Source organism: Rattus norvegicus, chromosome 13, assembly GCF_021556685.1.
Source record: "Rattus norvegicus strain SHRSP/BbbUtx chromosome 13, alternate assembly SHRSP_T2T, whole genome shotgun sequence".
NCBI classification, from domain to species: Eukaryota; Metazoa; Chordata; class Mammalia; order Rodentia; family Muridae; genus Rattus; species Rattus norvegicus.
The window spans coordinates 103,257,700-103,278,531 of record NC_141546.1 but is presented as its reverse complement, the minus strand read 5'-3'; the positions used below and the strand labels follow the sequence as shown (position 1 = coordinate 103,278,531).

General features: G+C 43.8%; 1 long non-coding RNA gene across 4 annotated transcripts in view; it reads left to right on the top strand.

Moving 5' to 3' along the window:
* LOC102548648 (uncharacterized) overlaps positions 1-20,832 on the top strand; it is a 132,100-nt gene that overhangs the window by 23,425 nt on the left and 87,843 nt on the right. Inside the window, exon 3 of one of the 4 annotated variants that reach the window (XR_015635777.1) lies at positions 796-2,930. The exons of 2 other annotated variants lie outside the window; for them this stretch is intronic. This is a non-coding gene — a long non-coding RNA (uncharacterized LOC102548648). Of the gene's footprint in view, positions 1-795; positions 2,931-20,832 lie in introns of those variants that run through there. One more of the 4 variants, XR_015635778.1, reaches the window with a different exon arrangement.

The following is a 20,832-nucleotide window of genomic DNA, read 5'->3' as shown; positions in this document are numbered from 1 at the left end:
TGTGAGGGCCCACTGAGGGAGCTGAGTTTTGCATGATTGAGATTGAAGATGCTCCACTAAAGTAAATTAGGTTTTAAGTGTCTGTGTGTAGATCAGTAAAGGAAGAAAGGGTGAATAAAAGCTAGCTAGCCATCTTAAAATGAAAGCATGGCAGCATTCGAAACTCTTTATTACCACGTATTATACGACTCGACTGCCGGCTTAGCATTTCACTTGGCTGACTGGCAGGCACCTCAAAACTGATGTGTCAGGGGTTGGGGATTTAGCTCAGTGGTAGAGCGCTTGCCTAGCAAGCGCAAGGCCCTGGGTTCGGTCCCCAGCTCCGGAAAAAAAGAAAAAAAGAAAAAACAACAACAACAAAAACAAACAAACAAACAAAAAAAACCTGATGTGTCCTAGAACCTGGCCGCCCACCTCGCCTTCCCCGCGTCTTTCCCAGGCACACCTTCCCAGGTCAAAATCTTTGTGGTCATTGGTGACTTTTCTCTGTCTCATCTCACAGGGTCAGTTTCACTTCCTGGCATGGCTGTGCTGCTGGCTCTCACCAGCAGCCATGCAGCCCTCAGAACTCTTCTGGCTCTCCCCTGCCAAGCTCTCACTATCACCCTCTCCCAACACAACAGCCAGGTGACCCTATTAAAGAGGTCAGATATTTATGTCCCCTCTCCTTATTATAGGTGGCTTCCACTACACCCAGATTGAAAGCTAAAGCATCCCATTAGGTCACAAGGCCTCCACAAAATCCAGACCTTGCTACCCTTCTCATACCTTTCCCCTTCGTGTTTCCCCTCTCAGCAGCCCGGCTCCCTGGAGTTTCTGGAATATTAGGCTCCAGCTCAGAGAATCTTGAGTGTGCTTCCTCTGGGTCTGCAAGCCTCTGCCTCCCCTAGGCTCATATTTGGAAGGAGTCCCCACGAGAAGACCTTCCTGGCCAGCCTTACCCTGTGACACATGGGAATTCCTGGACGATCCCATGCTCCTCTGTGGTCAAACGCAGACGTTGGTGGACTGGTTGGATTTGCTCCGACACTGCTCAGAACGGTTTATTCCTGACTCGCACCCATTCCCATTCCTCTTTCCTTCATTGTCACAGTATTCATTCCTTGAGACCTAGCACCCGAGCCTATGTTCTGGGTTCTTCGATGTCTTACTTAACACAAGTTTGACTGTTTTAAGCTCACAGTCATATACTCGGTCCATTGTTCCTTCTGTTTTGTGTTAAGCTGTCCCCCACAGGATCCACTGAGTTCGATACTCTACCTTTTAATGGCTGTGATGTAGACCCTAGACTGGGTTCACATGTGTGTTAGGATCTTCGCACGGGAGCAAACGTGCTGTCTACCATTGCTACCACAATACAAACGCTAACATAGATGTCTGGATTTCACCTTTAACAAAACTGAACAGACATGAGTCTTCAGGTCATACCCTAAACACGGACTATGTTTAATGAAGCCGCCTTCTAGCCTTTGAAGACACTCATGCACATGACACACACGTACACACACACACACACACACATGCACACACGTAATAAACTATTTTAATTGTGAGCGTGATGAGCATTAGGCAAGGAAGGCAGCTGAAATGCCACAAATGCTGGTTGACTACGTGTCGAGACCACTGCTCTTCTGTTCCTATAAGCTCGCCTTTGTCTGCCTTGTGTTCTGCTTGCTGCCATGACAGAGCCAACGTGAACCCTTTGAGAATTTCCCACGGCCCCAGCTTCGATTCTGAAGCTGGCAGTCTACACAGAAGAGAGTTTTCTCCTCCCCTCTTAGACCACTGCTCCGGTTTCCGTCTATAAATAAATTATACATGTGTGAATATATTACTAATTCAGAAGATAAACCTCAACCATATTAAGATGGGTTAATACCACATCACCACATCGCAACACTCACAGGACAAGGCAGTTCTATCACACGTCCCTCGCTGTCTCACTTTCACGTACTTGAAGTCATATGCTCTCTTTTGCAGTCTGTATCATTGATTACTTAATATTTATTAATTTCCCCATTAGCTTGATAAATTAGCATACGACACCAATTTGTAACACAGTAATTAAGAGAAGTAATTTCACTGAACAGAGGAGCTCAATATTCAAAGTTAAGCATATGGAATTTTTTTTATCTACTGAAAATTATATTTCAAAAATAGCATTAAATTACAAAACCAAGCCAGTTTAATCTTGAGAGAATTATTAAGCCATACTCACAGGCTTAAGTGCCTCATTTTAGATTATTTTAATGGTTGTTGCAGAATGTTCTTTTAATAGATATTAGATTTTTATGTCAAGAGGTAACTTTTAGAACTCTACAAGTTTCAAATGTGCTCATCTGGTTGAGGTGGCAGAGTTCCAGTGTGGGATGGGTCCCCTCAGCCATTGTTCCAGGTCCAGGACTGCATTAATAACTCTTATCTTTGCTGGGACAAAATGCCTCATAAAAGCCAGTGTAAGGAAGAAGGGAAGGGTTCAGTTTGGTTCCGTCTTGGCGAGAGGAGCATGAGGCAGCTGGTGGCCTGGTGTCCGTCCGTAGTCAGGAAGCTGAGGGATGTGAACTCTGGTGTTTAGCTCGCCTCCCTTTCTTGTTCAGGACTGTTATCCCCATCCCAGTTTGTCTTCTCTGGAAACACCTCACAGCCATGCCCAGAGGTGTGTCTCCCAGTTCTAAATCCATCATGTTGACTTTCAGAACACGATCCAGGAATGGAGTCCTGTGAGACTTCCGAGTGCTTGCAAGAAACTCCAAGAAAACAAGACATGAGCCTTTTGACCTTAGTTTCTTCAGAACACAGATGGTCTTAGGTTATGCTTTCGTGACCCTCCCGGGTGTAGCGGGTAGAGGAATGAGTTTACTTCCAGTTCATTATGATAGTGATTGTTACTTGTTTATGTGCTTCTATGGGAAAGACACACTTTTGTCACGTGCGGCTTGTTCTGTTGTTTAATTTACTCAGGCAACTCTCTATAACCCTCAGTGTAAATTGTCTCATGCTGTCGGTAAAATTGGCTAACATCTGGGAGTTTAGCCCACCCCATTTCACGCCATCATGGAAAGCACTTGACAATCAAGATTAATCATCACAAGGGTCTTTGTCAGGTGGGGAGCTTTGCTTCTGGTGTACAGAGGTGTTTCCCTGTAGGCTACTGTCTCCCAGGCGCTCTATGAGAACACGTAGAAACAGAAAAATCACAGAAGCCCTAGCTGTGCAATGCCAACATCCTTGGTCTTAGAGATTCGGGAGCTTTCTAAGGCTGCTCCTTGGCAGCACCTTTTAGTCACGTATGTTTACCTCTGCAGGTCACTTCCATGTTTTCTATAAAACACATTACTTCTGCATTGTGTTTAAGCAAACCTGGACTCTGTCACAACTCTCCATTTATAATGTTTCCTTGAGAGTGCTTAAACTCCTTCGTCCACACATGCACCAGAATCACAATGTGCACACATATTACACACAGAGTTACGACGTGCACACACATACCACATATGTGAGCATTTGTCGCCTATGTGCCCATGTGTTCATGCATGTGAGCATGCGCATGGTGTATGTAGAGAATGATGGCAGAGGTCCTCCTTAGTGGCTCTTTTTTTTTTTTTTAATGGGATATCTCAAATGTTATTCCCCTTTCTGGTTTCCCATCCATAAGCCCCCTATACCATCCCTCTTTCCTTCTTCTATAAGAGTGTTCACACTCCCCAACTACCCCACTTCCCACCCCTGACATTCCCCTACACTGGGGGGATGGGGGGGGTTCAGCCTTGGCAGGACCAAGGGCTTATCCTCCCATTGGTGCCCAACAAGGCCATCCTCTGCTACATATGCAGCTGGAGCCATGGGTCTGTCCATGTATAGTCATTGGGTAGTGGTTTAGTCCCTGGAAGCTCTGGTTGGTTGGCATTTTGTTGTTCTTATGGGGTTGTGAGCCCCTTCAGCTCTTTCAATCCTTTCTCTAATTCCTCCAATCGGAGTCCTGTTCTCAGTTCAGTGATTTGCTGCTAGAGTTCGCCTCTGTATTTGACATGCTCTGGCCGAGCTTCTCAGGAGACAGCTATATCAGGCTCCTGTCAGTATGCACCTCTTAGCTTCATCAATCTTATCTAGTTTTGGTGGCTGTATATATATGGGCTGTATACCCATGTGGGGCAGGCTCTGGATGGCCATTCCTTCAGCCTCTGCTCCAAACTTTGCCTCCATATTCCCTCCTATGAATATTTTGTTCCCCCTTTTAAGGCTCTCCTCTTGACTTCTTGAGATGAGGGCACTCACTGAACCTGGAACTTACAAATCCTGTTATGCCGGATGACCAGTGAGCTCCAAGGGTCTGTTTCTCTGTGCCTTCCCAGTGCTTGGCATGCTGACATATGACACGGCACCCAGATGTGTTCATGGGTTCTGGGAATTGGACTCAGTCCTCTTGCTTGCATGCCAAGGTCTTTACCACCTGATACATCTCCTTAGACCCAAAGAGTATAAAATTTTATACTGTACATGTTGTCATTCCACTAGACGGCTTCATCCTTTCAGAGTCGTAGACACTTTTTTATAAGAAATTCATTATAACCTTCATTCATTACATCGAGGCAGAGAAAGTGATCGTAATTAACGGAGAATTATAATTGGAAATAGTTTCAACACTTATGGCTGTCTGTCAAAGTCAAAATTCAGCTAGAGTTTTTGAGAGCGAGCCTCCCGTCTTGAATCATGAGCTGTGGGGCTGTAGCACTTCAGATACGACATATACTAGATACTAGGTATTCAGGAGGACTCCCCATATCTGCTGCTAGTGCTGAAGTCTAGCTCATCGACACATGTTGCCTTAGACAGCTGTGGTCTAAGCATGGGTCCAACATGGCTGCATAAGGGGAGGTGTAGCACAGTTCCCGCCCCTGGAGTGTCACCAGGCCATTGATCCCATGATTCCCACGTGTGCTGTTGGATGCTGTTGCCCTGAAGCTGATCTGCTGTCTTTACAACTCTCTTTTCAATCCTCCTTTCCGGGAATATACTTCCTCCATTACTCAGAGCTATTCACACCACAGTAAATGAAACAGATGCGATTCTCAGGAATGAGGAATGGGGGCAGTCATGAGGCTGGGGAGGACAAGGAACAGACCTTCCTCTTGGCCTTTAGGGCCACGGGAAAGGATCTAGACAACATTACCACCAGGCCATAAAAGCCTACATGGTCTTTGTAGAAAGAGTGCATTGCCAGACTTGGCCTTGAATTTGCAGTCATGAGGAGACCCACGTACCCTCTGGCCCAATGACTGCTGCATTAATCAGCAAGGGTGAACTTGGGGACATCAACAGAGAGAGTTAAAGTGGTCCAAAGAAAAGGCAGGGATAGATAAAATATAAGTGAATGATAGATGGGTTTATCTTATAGGAGGAAGGCTTGTACACGATTTAGGAATAAACAGTATTAGAAGAGAGGACATGAGGCTATGGAATTTCTAGGATGAAGAAAGAAAGATTAGAGAATTAAAAAGTGACCTATAAGCACACAAAAAGTTGGTACCTTGTCCTCCTAGCTACTTGCAGGATTAGAGATAACAATGTCTAGAGAGAGAGCAGAGAGAGCTAGGTGCTTTACTTGCATAAATTTTAAAACCTTGTAAGAAATTAATTTAGCCTTAGTCTGTCACGTTTCTGTTCTTACATGAAAACAGTCACTAAAGACTTCTGTCTGCTCTGCGGGGAAACCACAAGAGCTGTGCCCGGGTGAAGGACAAACTGTGCAAACCTATGAGGAAGTGTGCTCTGCTTTGTGCTTAGTTTCTGTTTTAAGGAAGCAGAGGTTGGAACTAATGACCTGGGTGGGATTCATAGAATTTATGTAAACCTTAAAATTTCTAAAAATATTACCAATAATGATCAAAGCTTTGATGATATAACTTTGGTCAATAAAAAACCTGGGTCGGGTACCAGAACTGATAGCTTGCATCTCCTCCTGACTCTGAGTCGTTATGGAATCAGCACTGCCGTTCCCATTCTTGTCTTAGGTCCCTCTTCATATGGCAGCTGGCCCTTGGCACAACGTGGGAATCATGGGATCAATAGCCTGTTGGAAGTACACAGAGTTGCTGGTATTCATTAACCTTGAAATACAAACCTAAGTGTGTCATTTTCCTCCTCAAATCATTTGTTAAGCCTTAGCCCTGATGTACAGGTGGTTGCATTTTCCATTTTACCGGTGGGGGAGTTGAGAAAGGGGTTACATAACTTTCCCGAAAGCGAGGAGCCAAGCAGAAGCTCAGAGCCAAGATTTCAACTCAGCCCTGACAGTGTTGGTGAGAGCTGGTGGTGGAGTCATGGCAGAGGAGCAGGAAATTCTGAGATTTATTCTGTTCCTACCACGCGGTTTCTTCATTATTGTTGCTGTAAAAATAAACGTGAGCATGAGCTGGAGAGGGTAGCACAGCAGTTAGTGCTGGCAAACAAGCTTCCAGCACTGCCATCAGGAGGTTCGAAACCAACCGCCTGTGTTTCCAGATCCAGGGAATCCAGCACTCTCTTCGGGCTTCTATTGGTATGCACTACTGTGAATTCTCATATTCTCTCTCTCTCTCTCTCTCTCTCTCTCTCTCTCTCTCTCTCTCTCTCCCTCCCTCCCTCCCTCCCTCCCTCCCTCCTCCTCCTCCTCCTCTTCCTCCTCCTCCTCCTCCTCCTCCTCCTCTCCCCTCCCCTCCCCCTCACTCTTCCCACTTCCCCCTCTTTCTCCAACACACATAATACACACAGTATCCAATCCCAGCACAGCGTGTGGAAGTGCAGAAGGAAACATTTACATTTACATAACTATCTTCAGGAGGCTGTACCGCCAGTGATTAACAAGGTTTCTTTCAACCCTCTCGACAATGTAACAAACAGCACCTAGTACCTCATGCTATGGGCTCCAGATCCCAGTGGTCTAGATGCCAGCCCTGCACCTTGCAACATCGTTGCAAAGATGATACATGAAAAATTCTTAGTCCAGGTCTAGAAAATACTAAGTCACCCCACCAAAGAAGCTGTTATTAGGTGAGATTTTGTCAATCTTCCTGTAAGATTATTAGGTTCAAAAGAACAGCTCATTTTAGTAGCGGGGTCCATGCATAGTCCCTTAAATGCCTGGCCTATACAGTATCATAATGTCTCAAACCGCCTAGAGAGTATCAGGTCAATAAGTATGACTGTGAGAGAGGGCACTGTGTCTGCCAAGGGCATGCAGAGGCAGCACAAGGAGATGGGGCTGCGTTGAGCCAGCTGTTGAGTATGGAAGGGACGGTGGAGGAAGCCTAGGCTGGGAAGGAAGACAAGCAGTAGACCCTGAATCAATCACCTTGGAGTCCCTGTTAGGAATTCGAACATCATCCTGGGCCAGGGAAAAACAGACAAGGCGTGCTGTGCCTACCCAGCACAATCAACCCTGCAGATCTGAAGCCCAGACACTGGACGGAGGCAATATCAGGGGTTCCTGTTGGGAGGCCTGGGAGACAGTCGAGAAACAAGCAAGAAGCAAGGACTAAATGGGGGAGAGAGGCCTGCAGGGCAAAGATCACGGGGACAGTGAGGGAGTGAAGGGTAAATGCTCTCAAACTGTGAGAGCACTACACAGGATGGTCCTTCTGCGTATGCAGTAACTACTGAGTGTCAGTGTTCTGATTCACGCAATCAAAGTCACCTGCAGAGCTTGTTTAAAAATATGGGTTTTGGTCTGGGGAGAAAGGCTCAGTGGATGAAGTGTTTGCTGTATAATCATCATGTGGGGTCTTGATGGCCTGCACCCATATCCTTAAAACCTGGGCGTGGTAGCATGTGCCTGTGACCCCAAAACCCATGTAAAAGCTGGGTGTGGTAGCATGTGCCTGTGACCCCAGCATTGAGAGTTAGAAGGGGGCCAGTCCTAGGGGCTAAATGAGCAATGGAAGAAGATGCCGGACAATCACCTTTGACCTCAACATGCACAGCTAAGCCCATGCACACCCACACTCAATCCCACACATGCAGGGAGGTCCGGGGCTTTAAGAGTCTAGGTAGATAGAGTCCCTCCAGGGCTCTGCTTGGGTTGGGTGAAGGTTGAGCCTAGAGTACGCTCAAGCTTGTTGTGGACCAAGTAAATTCAAGTTGTGAAATGCCTTAGGACATTTGTCTGGCTTTTCTTGTTGATTTGTTCAACTTTGTGGTTTTGAGGCAAGATCTTTCGGTGCAGCTCAGGCAGACCTCCAAATCCCAATTCCAGGGATCAAATATGTCCTCGATGAAGCCCCTAACTGACGCTGACTATTGCTAAGTTCAACGCCTTGTAATTTGACCGAGATGATAACGTTGACATTTATGAAACAAATAGAGACACCCTAACTTCACCTGGTGATCGATGGTGTCGATACTGTGGAGATGTGAGCTCATCATCGGAAACCGGCGTAGACGTAACCCAAATGGGCTGTAATGGGGAGAGAATTAGATTAAGAGCTTATATCGCAGCTAGGATGTGAGCAGCAGATACTGCACTGGTCACGTGGAAAAGCTCGGCACAGTGAGAAAGTAGGCAGCAGCCTGCCGAAGTGGTCGGCCAGACGGTCTCACCACGCAGAAGCTCCAAGGTCAGGGATTCTTAGGACATTGGGAATCCCCATTAGTGAGGTGAACTGAGGAACAGAGAGGAACTGAGGGTGTGGGAGTGTCTGTTTTAATCATTTTGGGCATGAGCTGATGAGACTTCGTGATTAACACATCAGTGCTGGAATGGAAGCCGCAGTGACTAATTTTATGAGTCAGTTTATCAAGGATGGTCCCCAGTGGCTTGGACAAGCACCCTCTAGATGTTACGGTACAGGTAACGTTTTAGATGTGATATTGAACAAATTTAAGTACGTCCCATCTTGTTGTATGACCTCAATTAGTTTGAGACACTCTGGCAAAGACTGAGTTTCCCTAGAGAAAGACATCTCAAGACTATCACAAGAAGCCCTTACAACAAAGCTTTTCAGCTTGGGTACAGAGTTGTCCTGATGCCCACAGCACTGCCTCTCACCCGTATTGCTGGCATTGCCAATCTACTCCTTCAAACAATCGAACTTTCAGTTGATCAGTTGGTTGATCTATTGATCTCTCTCCCTCTCCTTTCTCCATCTCCACAGCTCCCTCCATCCCTCCTTGATCCTTCTCCCTTTCAGCGTGTGTGTGTGTGTGTGTGTGTGTGTGTGTGTGTGTGTGTGTGTGTGTGTGTGTGGTCGGGCTATGCTGTCCTTCTAATGATCTGATTTCTTGTTTTGCCTACTGGCAATATGACTTAGACTTTCTTCTAATTGCTTAATGCCTTCTAACTTTAGCATGTTTCAAATATCCCCTTAAATGGAAACAATAGTAGCCTTAGAACCTAAGTTTTGGCATCACCTATGTAGTATCTAAAGGGAATGGTGCGAGCTATTCCCACAGCTGGGACTGGAAGGTGGACCGAGAAGTCAGGGTGCTTTCTCTGCCTTGATGCTGCTGAGATAGTGACCCTGGAGAAGGTAGGCAATTCTTCCCCTCAATCCAGGTCTTCTCGAACTGCATTCTCCCTCAAAACCCTGAGTATATTTTCAATTCACTCCCATCTCAAGCTGACCTATGAGGAATACATTTTTTATGATACAAATCAAAGAAAAAGAATCTCAAAAGGCTTACATGACGTTGTCAGCTTCCTTCAGTGGAGAACTCTGCCCAGAGAGGACGCTGTAGAGTGCTCGCTTCCTCTCGTTCACCACCTGCTGGAGCCCACTTCCGCTGGATACTTTGTTATTCTCAGTTCAGTCCAGAGAGTCCAACATAATTCCATGGACCATCTATACTCTCTGCAACAGTAATGCCAACAAAGCTAAACCATGAGCACTGGGCCAATAACTTAGTAATTTCCACAACTCATGTAACACAGACAGCAGGGATATCCATGGAATTGCAAAGTTGAAGTTGTTCAAACCCATTGACTAAGCAGCATTTCAGATTTATCCGTTAAAGATTCATCTGTACAGTCATATGAAGAGAGACACAAAAAATATTTTTAGTTGCATGGTATGTAATTGCAAAAATTTAGAAATATCTACATTGGCTACAAACTAACTATACAGGTAGGTTGTAAAACACTCTATGTTGGTAAACAACTGACCAAATTATTGACAGATAAATTTTTGAATCATTTATAGTACTTTTTGTTACATTATCACAGTAGGTTGTTTAGAAAATTAAAAATATGTTAGATGCTTTCGTATGTGGCAAAATTAAAAAAGAAATTAGTATGTGGCTTAAGAACACCTAAGGGTCTATGAACCTGTAGGAGTGAGACCGAGGCAGAGTACACAGGCGGCCCAACAGCGGAAGACTGCTTTGTTAGAGCTGTTCCTGAACCATAGCTACCTTAGGATGTTCATCTTGGCTGTGCCCAAAACTCTTCTCACCTAAAGGAAAAAGGGAAGCAGGCAAGACGCAACCCTTCTCTGCATCAGAAACCAACAAAGAAATGAGAATGTGGATAATACATTGTAGCAGAACCTTCCCATAATGAATAATCATGTCAGGGGACCAATCACTGGGCGAGGAGTAGGCAGGACTTCTGGGTTGGAGAGGGGAGGAGAAGAGGTGGGAAAAGGTGACTTGCTTTTGGACAGGGGGAGCTTAGAAGACAAGATGTAGCAAACAAGAGGCCCCCCGGTTTAGATAACTTAGAATAGCTTACAAATTAGGATGATAGTTGATGTGCCCAGCGATTGATGTGCTACCTGTTGGTTCTAAATTAAGATTGTGTGGTGTTTTCCTTCATGCCTCGACTTAGCTGGGATCCAGAGAGAAAGGTACAGAGAGGCAAAGCGTGGGTTTGCGAGAAGCGCAAACTAGCCATGTGGATTTGGATGCGTGGGGCTGGCATGGCAGCAACTGGCTATAGGAACGTAGTAAGTCAAGTGGAAAGATTTCAGATCTCCAGGTCAGAGAGTCTGCCAAGCTGAGAACAGGCCAGGCCAGCCAGCCTGCCCACCAGAGGTACCATGGTGGCCTTTTTATTAATTAATGTAACAATATATAGTTCTAAAATCCCCAGGTTTTAACAGAATTAATGACAGAAAAAAGAGATAATGTGGCCAGGACTCAGAAAATAAAAGAATCAAACAGATAGAAAAGAGAGTTCAAGAGAGGCTAGTCCAAGATATAGCAGTGACTTAAAAGCAGTTATTCTAGCTACAGGCAGAGAATGAGCCAAGCTGTGTTTAAAGGATTAAAGGAAAGTATTGTGACAATAACTCATCCAAGTAACTCAGTAAGGAAGTAGCAACTACCAAAGAACAAACTGAACTTCACAGTTGGGATATGTAGTAACTGTCCATAGCAGCAGTTCTATTCTAGCACATGGGAACTGGAAGATAAATCAGTATTTAGCTGAATAGAAAAATAAAATGAACAAAGCCTCAGAGGTTTACAAAACAGCAAAAGACATGCCCAGGGGAGCCCCAGAGTTAGGGGATACATGAAGGAATAACTTGCTGAAGGCTCCCCAAACACTATGAAAAACATATCTGGCAAATACAGGTCCAAGAAAGGTCGTGAGACCCAAATAGGAGTACGTTGAAGAGAGGGACATGTAGGTAAAATGTTCATGTTTTCAACCACAAGCAATCTAACATGTTCAAGTAATCTAACCACAAGAGGTACGCAATGGGAGCATAAGTCTTCCTGACATACAGAGTACTCAAGTTGCAGAGTGAGAGGCAGTGTCTGAGATGTAATGTGTCGCTTCTCAGAAGCCCAAGGGGACAATGTGTCGCTTCTCAGAAGCCCAAGTGGTTAGTGAATATCTGTCCTATCACTTCTACTCAGCTGTGAAGAACAAAAATGTGTTCACACTGAATACAATCAGATCTATAACAGAACTGTTGCTTTAAAGATGCATAAACAAGCAAAGTGTCCACCAGAGGATGCATAGATAAAGAAAATGTGGTCTAGCCCAACAATGGGCTATTACTGAGCTATCAAAAGGAATAAATATTAATGAAGCATACCTGGTATTTGGGTGAAAATAGAGGTTACCAACACAGAGGCTAGGTGAACATCTTTTTTGCATGATAGAAGTGTTACACGATATCTTTTGATGATTGTAAACTACACGTGTGATGAATACTCACTATAGGTTTGTCAGTCCATCGTAATCAAGCTCTTGAAGCAGGCATGCAAATAGGTTTATCTAAAGCCAGTGTTTCTACCACTCGAGTGTTGAATCGTAAGTGGCTAACTGAAAACTTAGCTTAATATTCAGCAAACTGCTGAGAGTATTCAACCACAAAAGGAAGCTGACTGCCTGAAAAACAGGATTAATAACTAGACAATTATTCATTTTTGACTCCAGTTTCCTGTTGACAAAAACATTCTTCGAAAGATCATTCATTATTGGCACGGTGTCTCAATATGAAATTACTTCACTACGGCTCCTTTCTGACAGCCTACATAGAGTATGTAGTTTCTTCCATTTGACATTAAAGAGACGGCATAAAGAGCACAAGGTAAAGTAAAGACACAGTCAGGAACCCAGGCATCCCCACCTGCCTTCCAAAGGGCCCTTGCTTCTGTATCCTAGGTCTGTACTCGGCAGGACTTTCCACCTTAACTGCTTTTTTAAAAAAAGTAACTGTGTTAAACATCTGAACATGTTTTAGAACCTTTTACAGTGTTTAATTTATTGTGTCTTAAAATTACAACATTAAGTGCAAGGCCCTGGGTTCGGTCCCCAGCTCCGAAAAAAAGAACCAAAAAAAAAAAAAAAATTACAACATTAACAGAAACAAAGTAACCTGATTAATTGGAGCTAGTTAATAGTTTTCTTTTTTTAATTGGATATTTTATTTATTTACATTTCAAATGTTATCCCCTTTCCCAGTTCCCCCTAACAAAACCCTATTCTATCCCCCCTTACCATGCTTCTGTGAGGGAGCTCCCCCACCCACCTACTCCTGCCTCACCTCCCTAGCATTCCTCTACACTGGGGCATCAAGCTTTCACAGGACCAAAGGCCTCCCCTCTTATTGATATCAGATAAGGCCCCTTCAGCTCCTTCAGTTCTTCTACTAACTCCTCCATTGTGGTCCCTGTGATCAGTCCGATGGTTGGCTTCGAGCATCCACATCTATATAGGTGAGGATCTGGCAAAGCCTCTCAGGAGACAGCTATATCAGGCTCCTGTCAGCAAGCAATGTTTGGCATCAGCAATATTGTCTGGGTTTGGTGTCTACATGTTAGATGGATCCTCAGGGAGGGCAGGCTCTGGGTGGCCTTTCCTTCAGTCTCTGCTCCGCTCTTTGTTTCTGTATTTCCTTTAGACAGGAGCAATTCTGGGTTAAAACTTTTGGAGATGGGTGGGTGGCCCCGCTTCTTCTAAAACGAATCCTCCTTAGTAAGTTCTAATTGCTAATTGTTCCAACACGATGTCAGCCTTTCAAGATTTAAAAGACAGTAAGGCAGAGATGGAATCAGAAATTTGCTTCTTACTTTAAGCTTGTCTAAAATTTGGGGTTGAAATTCATTTATGAACCTGAAATTATTTGTATGTAAGAACCAAACCATGCTGTAGTTTCACAACAGAAGAAATGTTTGCATGGGCCAGCAAGATGGCTTAGTGGGTAAAAGTAGTAGTGGGCTGCTGTCCTGAGTTCAAGCTCTGGAACCCACATAAAGTGGAGGGAGACAGGTGACTACCAAAGCTTTGCTCCAACCTCCATGGGAGTACTGTAGAATGATGTGCACACGTTTGCACACTCATCAACATCAGATCTTCATATCTTTACCATTATCCTTTAAATTTTTTAAGATATGCTTGTCACTATGCATGGTGAGATACAATAAAATTGTTTACAGCTTCAAAAAATAGATATCCTAGAATATAGAATACAATGACTTACTAAAAATATTTAGCAACTTTTGTTTTTAGTTCGTGTTGGGATCAATTATGGGTCCTTGTGCATGGCCACATCCCTAACCCAGCAAGTAGATCTTCAAGGAAAAAGAAGTTGTGCTTTGCAGTAATCTCCAGCTTCTGTTATACAGACATACTGTAGTTATGATGTTACACAGGTTAAAAACTCCCTTCCTCTTCAGTAATAAGACCTCAGGAGGGAGCACATGGGATCGTGAACGTGCACATCCAGGAGAGGCCTTCACTGCTTTGCTTGAAGATGCAGTGTGTGGACATGTGCTGTCTTGATTCAAGAAAGTGTATCATGTTTCCTTGTTAGAGGGCAGGCTCCTTGAAGCAGAGATTGCATAGGAAATTCATCCCAAAGAACTCATTGCCTTCAATTTGTAAGAGGCACAGTCAAAGACAGATCTGTGGTCAGGCACAGTTCAAAGATCTGGTTCAGTTCTTATTGTCAGCCTCTCTGCCCAAGCTTTCAGCTTAAGTCTGGATTTTGACACGGAAAAACTGTCTTTATAAGAATCTGGAAGATACCAACATATTTCTACAGGAACACGATCTATTCTTAAGGTTCATCTGGGGTCTTGAACAGTCACTTCTGTGTCATCCATTTACCCAAAAACAGCCCATCACAGCCCTCCTCTCAGTCACCTGGCTCTCTTTCTAGCCCCTCCTCTATATCTGATTTCAGATTATACGTTAGAGCCATAGTAACACAAACAGCATGGTGCTGATGCAAAAACAGAAAAACAGGATCAAGGACGCAGATGCCCGTGCAACTGCAGTTAGGTGATCTTTGACAGAGACGCCAAAACTACAAGTTGAAGAAAAGCACAGCATTTTGAATAGATGGTGATGGAAAAACTGGGTTTCAACCTGTAGAAAACACAAAACTAGGTCCTCATCTGTTTCACGCTGTGCACAAAACTCAATTCCAGATGGACCAAGCCTGCTACAAGACCTGATACCCTGCCACTGTTAAGGGAGTGTAGGGAGTATCAGGCTTACAAGCACATAGAACTTACTGAATCTGGTTTAGCTCAGGAAACAAGACCAACAATCAACAAATGAGATCTCGAAAAGCTGAAAAGCTTCAGCCCAGTAAGGAAGGCATCAGATTAGTGCTGACTATGCTATGGAACATAGAGCTGGTGCAAGACAATGTTGTTTGGGGTTCCTATGTCCAGAGACAAGTCCTTGTGCTTTGAATGTGAATGCCAAGATTTCCTTTTCCCACGTGTATGCAAGATTGTCCATGCATGATGGACATGTGGAGGTCAGAGGTTGGTCTTTGGTGTTGTGCTTGCCTTCATCCTTGCTTGAGGCAGAGTGTCTCTCTGTCCTGTGTATGTTCATGCTAGGCTGGCTGGACTACCAGCTCTAGGTAGACTTGGGGAATATGAAATTGGGTCTTCACGCTCAATAATTGACAAGATTGCCATGTGAATTATTTAGCAATAGATTGAATTTATTTTTTCCACATGAGAGATGTTTATTGTGGGGGAAGGGGACAAAAGGGCAGCAGAGACAAAAAGGGAAAAGAGAGAGGGGGAAAAAGAAGAAAAAAATAGATTGAATTTATGTAGTGGGAAGGCTAAGTGGAAATTACTAAGACTACCTCTTCCTGCTACATGTAATTTTCTTTCTGATTTTTTTTGGAAGCTTTTGTTTCTTTTCTACTTAATTTTTTCTATCATCCTTTTTTTTTTTTTTTTTGCCTGACAGTCTTCTTTGGATCATTTGCCTATATTTTGTACATCTACTTTAGCGTTTTGTCTTGTAATTACTAGGGAGTTTATATATAACACCTTGAACTTAAAATAGGAAGTCTAAGGAAAATAACAACTTTAATTACAAACAAAAGAAAAAAATGAAAATTATATTTACACCTTCTTTCATGTCTTATGTGTATGTGGGTGCAAATTTACCATTTTTGTAATTTTTAGATTATAATAACTCCTTGTAGTTACAGTTATTTTAAATATTTGGTATTTAAAACTCATAGTAGATAGAAACTTCTTTTGCAAACCTTAGGGTGGACGTCCTGAAAACCACTACACCATTTCACATTTATCCAATATGTTGATGATATCATGCAAATAGGACTCAGTCCACAGGATTCAGCAAGATTATAGGGGGGAAACCCAAAACTACCATGGCTGATGCCTCAGTGAAATTTCTATATTGACCTAGAATAGATCAAGACATTTCTCTAAGGCTAAGGACAAATGGATGTGTCTAACGTGCCCTTACTAAGTTCCAACCATAGTATAGTCCTTTGGATACAGAGAACATCACAACCACAGTGAGTGTCCTGCCAGGGTTGACTGTAGCACAGGGCAACAGGGACTCTGTATCTGTCCTAGGCTGCCACTACAACTACTTGGCCACTACAACCTCATAGTCCAGCAAATCTAATGGTTCTTTAAACATTTGCAGCAGAAAGGTATGTTAAAGAGATTCTGAGTGAATTCCTAAGGGCGAATCTGAGGATAAACTCCAGAGAATTTGGAATAGTTTCACGAGTTGACAGATATTGTGGGATGCTCCATGTTCTGAAGGATTCAGAGAAAACCCACCAGCAGATATGCACAATGCATATAAAACTGGGCGCGGGCAGGACATAAAAGCTATTTGGATGAACAGCTGGGTCAAATTAGTAAGGTTTCTACTCCCACCACATTGCTGCTTCTCCCTGAATGCATACCAGAAAGTTCCCTGTCACACATCAATTGGTATAAGTAGTTTTGTTCTTGTGCCACACAATAGAGTAGCACCACCAGTGTAGACAGCCGTGGCATTACGAGCTCCCCTCCGGTTAGCCTTGCAAAAATGCATGATGGGAAACCTTTTAGGGAACAGAATTCAAGCAGTGTCTTTGAATGCCCCTGTTGCCCCATGAGAGAAGTGTCTAGAGACAAGAGCTGATCCAGGGTGGACTCAAAGAAAATCAACTTCAGTGAGTTGGACAGATGGTTGAGACCTTACAAGATTAGAAAATGGAGAAAAGGAGAAGTTAGGAAATCCTGTGATTTAACCCTCAGAGCAGGCACAGAAAGAAAAAATGGGCAATTTCAATAGACTATGTCTTTAAAAATCAAGATTTACAGACTGAGGCTGATCTGCACGATTGGGGTATAGCTCAGCATGAAGCTCTCGCTTCAGTCCTTGGGGTTAATCCATGACATAACATGATTAAAGCAACATATATAAGACTGGTTGCCGACAGAAGCTGCTATGTTCCTCGGCTTTCAGCCACAAAGTAGCATGATTAACCATGGGAATCAGTCATAGGCAAGAGGCAGTTACCTAGCAACCATGTGACTATATTACAGGCTGACGAAATGATGTTATTGCCACCATAGAAAGGTGGGCATTCTCCAACATGAGTTTGACACTGTGAACATGTTTCTTTTTCTGTCAATGCTGCTCATTGGCAACCTTATCTGGGGACATATAGATGTCTCACCCACCACAGGTTTCCCCAGAACACGGAGTCTGGCTGAAGAGGGCATTTGCTTTGTATAGTTTTCAGTGCCTCGAAAACTAGGAAATAATATTTAAATATTTAATTAAAAAAAGAACTTTGTACATGAGTACAAATTCTCATAGCTGGAGAAATCTGATTCTCCCTTTCTTGGCAGCCGTTGATTGCCCATAGCTCAGCATCTATGGATGCGGCCTTGTGAATTTCCCCCTTCCGTATTACAAATCAAAGACTGTGATTCTTCAGGTCTTATGTAGGCAGCCATTTTTTTTTTTGAGATTTCGTGGGTATAGTGTCCCTGTCACATATGACAGACACTATGTCACAGCAGACTTTTTGGTCCTGTCACATATGACAGACACTGTGTCATAGCGTTCTTCCTTGTCCACTAGCACTTTGTGCTCTTCCACCCCATTTGTCTGCAGTGTTGCTGGAGCCTGAGAGTTATGTTGTAGATATCTGAGTTGAGATTGGGCACCAATGGTCAGTTGCTCTCTACATATTTTTGCAAGAAAATTGGCAAATAATTTTTAAAATATTAGGTATTAATTGCTTCTGTAATTTCTGTGGTCCTTGTTTTCATAAAAATTCAAGTATTTGATTAGCTTTTTAAAATTCACCTTACGTTCTGATTACAGTCTCTCCTCACATGCCCCTCCCCATTGTTCCCTCCTCTCATCCTCAGAGAAGGGGAAGAAGCCCCCATGGGTACCAACCCTCTCCGACACATCAAGTCACAGAGGACTAAACACATCCTCTCCCACTGAAGCCTGACAAGGCAGCCCATTGATTTAGAAGAGCTCTGGGACTGGAAGAGCCCAACAGTGTACAGAACAGTTACTGTCTTTATGTCACCAGGAATATCAACTGTCAGTGATTTTTGTCTACATCTCGCTCTTCCTTTGCTGCAAATGGCTGACGATATACAGTAACCACCCACGCTACATTTAGTCATTTCCCTGTATATATTTCCATATGTTTCCAATATTTATGTATTGAATACGACAAGAAGCAAGAAACTAACATTTGCCCATTCTTTTTGTTCAATAATAAAATTAACTATGTAGTAGGTAACTCAGCAGTACCTCCCAGCATTTTCTGAAACCCAGGGAGCTGTTCATGTGTTCAGACATCACCATGAGGACGCCAGGTAATAACTCCATGCCTTTCATGGAGCTGGCAATATACCTGCCTTCTCTGAAGGAGAAATTCTGAGGTACTCACCACATTCCGATAACTTTAACTACATTCTGAGTATCTCTGCCCTCTTAGAGCATTGGTGAGCTGTAAGACCTTAGAGATAAGACCCTGGGAATCTTATCCCCGTGCCTGAAAAATCTTAAGTGGATGTTCAAGGCCACTCACCCATGGTATCAGGTTAGGTGAGTCTGGCTATGCTGGTGAATCCTGTTCTTTTTTCTCCATGTCTCCACAGCTCTGTGTGCTGTCTATTCCTCTACTCCACAGACCTGTCTGCTGTTCACTCCACAGTCCTGTCTGCTGTTCACTGCACGGTTCTGACTGCCATCCATCAGTCTCTGGTTATTTAAATGTCTTTAATATTTTAGCCTTGCACTAGAATGCTTTATGTGTTTTCAAAGGTCCAGGTTGTGTCCACTTTGTAAACTTGACCTGCGAATTTATGAGGCAGACTCTTAGGAAACTGGTGGATTCTCTGCCTCTTAATGGACATTGTCAGAACACTAACTTAGCTTCCTGGGGAAACTCAAGTCGGACTTGCTCTTTTTAAAAAGACGCTCTCACGCAGGTGAGTGCACTGTGTTCTTGCTGATTCCTCAGAGTTCATGTAACAGATTTTCAATGGGGCGGGATCAGGAGGCTGGGCCTGCCATGGCCTAGCATCAGGAGAGCTTCAGCAGAAACCAAACAAAGGCTGACAGCCTATTCTTAAAGTCCCAATTTCTACAACAGTCAGCCCAAATAAGGTTTTGATGTTTATAGTTACAGTCTTAGGTATTCTGTTATAGCAATGCAAAATGGATTAAGACAACCAGAAATTCTAGAGTCTAGAGTCTAGGTAACTGTGGCAATCTATAAACACGGCCAGGCACAGCCAAGGGGCTTCTAGGCTATACCTGGGCGAACTTAAATGTCAGTAATGTAAGGAGCTTAGCAAAGTGAGGCAGGGTGAGGATGTATATACTATGCAATGACAAACTGCTGCCAAGGGGCCCCTGTGACAAGAATGTCTACAGGGTGTCAGGTTCTGTGTTGGACACTGAAAATAGGAAGATAGAGGATATATTTCCATCCCACTGAGAAATCAATTTGATGAGAAAACCTACGTAATGAAACCATAATGGAATAATAATGAGGTTACTGTCTGGCAGGATAATACCTAACAACATAATGGAAGGCTGCAGAAGTGGCTGGGCAGTGACAGAGTGCTTGCTTGTGCTGGCTTGCTCGTGCTGGCTTGCTCTTGCAGTGCACCCGCACTTGGTTATCCACAACCCCATCTGTCACTCCAGCGCCAAGGGTCCCAACGCCCTCTCTGTTCTCTGTGGTCAGTGCATGAATGCTTTGCACCTATACACATGTAGACAGAAATCTAAAAACACAACAATACCCCTTAAAAACAACAGCAGAGGGATGTATTGGATGGCGAACGTGTGGTTTCTAATAGGGAAACTGAGCCTGGTTATCATCACTGCGTCTCTTTGAGTAGAGGCCTGCACACACAGCTTAGAGGAGTCCAGAGAGCACCCCGAGAAAGCAATCAGTCCCCATGAAGAAAGGCTTTCAGTGGAGAATAAGTTGGGATTGGGAGCATGGGGGTGTGGGGGTGGGGGATGAAGGACGGGAACAGCCAGGTTTTCTTTTTCTGTTTTTAGGCATTTGTTCTGTTGGAAACAAGAGTTTTACTGTGTAACCCAGGCTAGTCTAAAGCTTACTGTGGAGGCGAGGCTGGCCTTAAATTCATGATCTTCTTGCAGCTACCTCCCAAATAATAGGACCATGTCAATGGGTCACCATTCTTGGTGAGGGCAACCTGTTTAAGGCAGTGTGATTTGGTTGAGTGGTGTCCATTTTTGAAGGAGAGCCTTGCAAGTGAGTGGCAAGAGGCCGGGATTATGGTCTCTGGCCAGAAATGAGCACATCCTCCTATTAATAATGAGACTATCTGTCCATGGGGATGAAAACTGACCCTGCCTCACTCAGCATCCACAAAACTGTGCACCTCACACACTTCAGAACAGACTTTCTCATCTGTAACTTTCATCTCCTTTGGAAGAATAAATACTCTAAGATTGGTGGTTCCCCAGTGCCTATGAAGGAAAGCCAAAACACACAGTGTGGGCTTTGATTAATTTATTAACAACTGAGAAAAGTTTATATGAACTCACAGAGACTAAAGCAGCAAGCACAGGGCTTGCATAGGTCTGCAAGCAGGTCCTCTTGT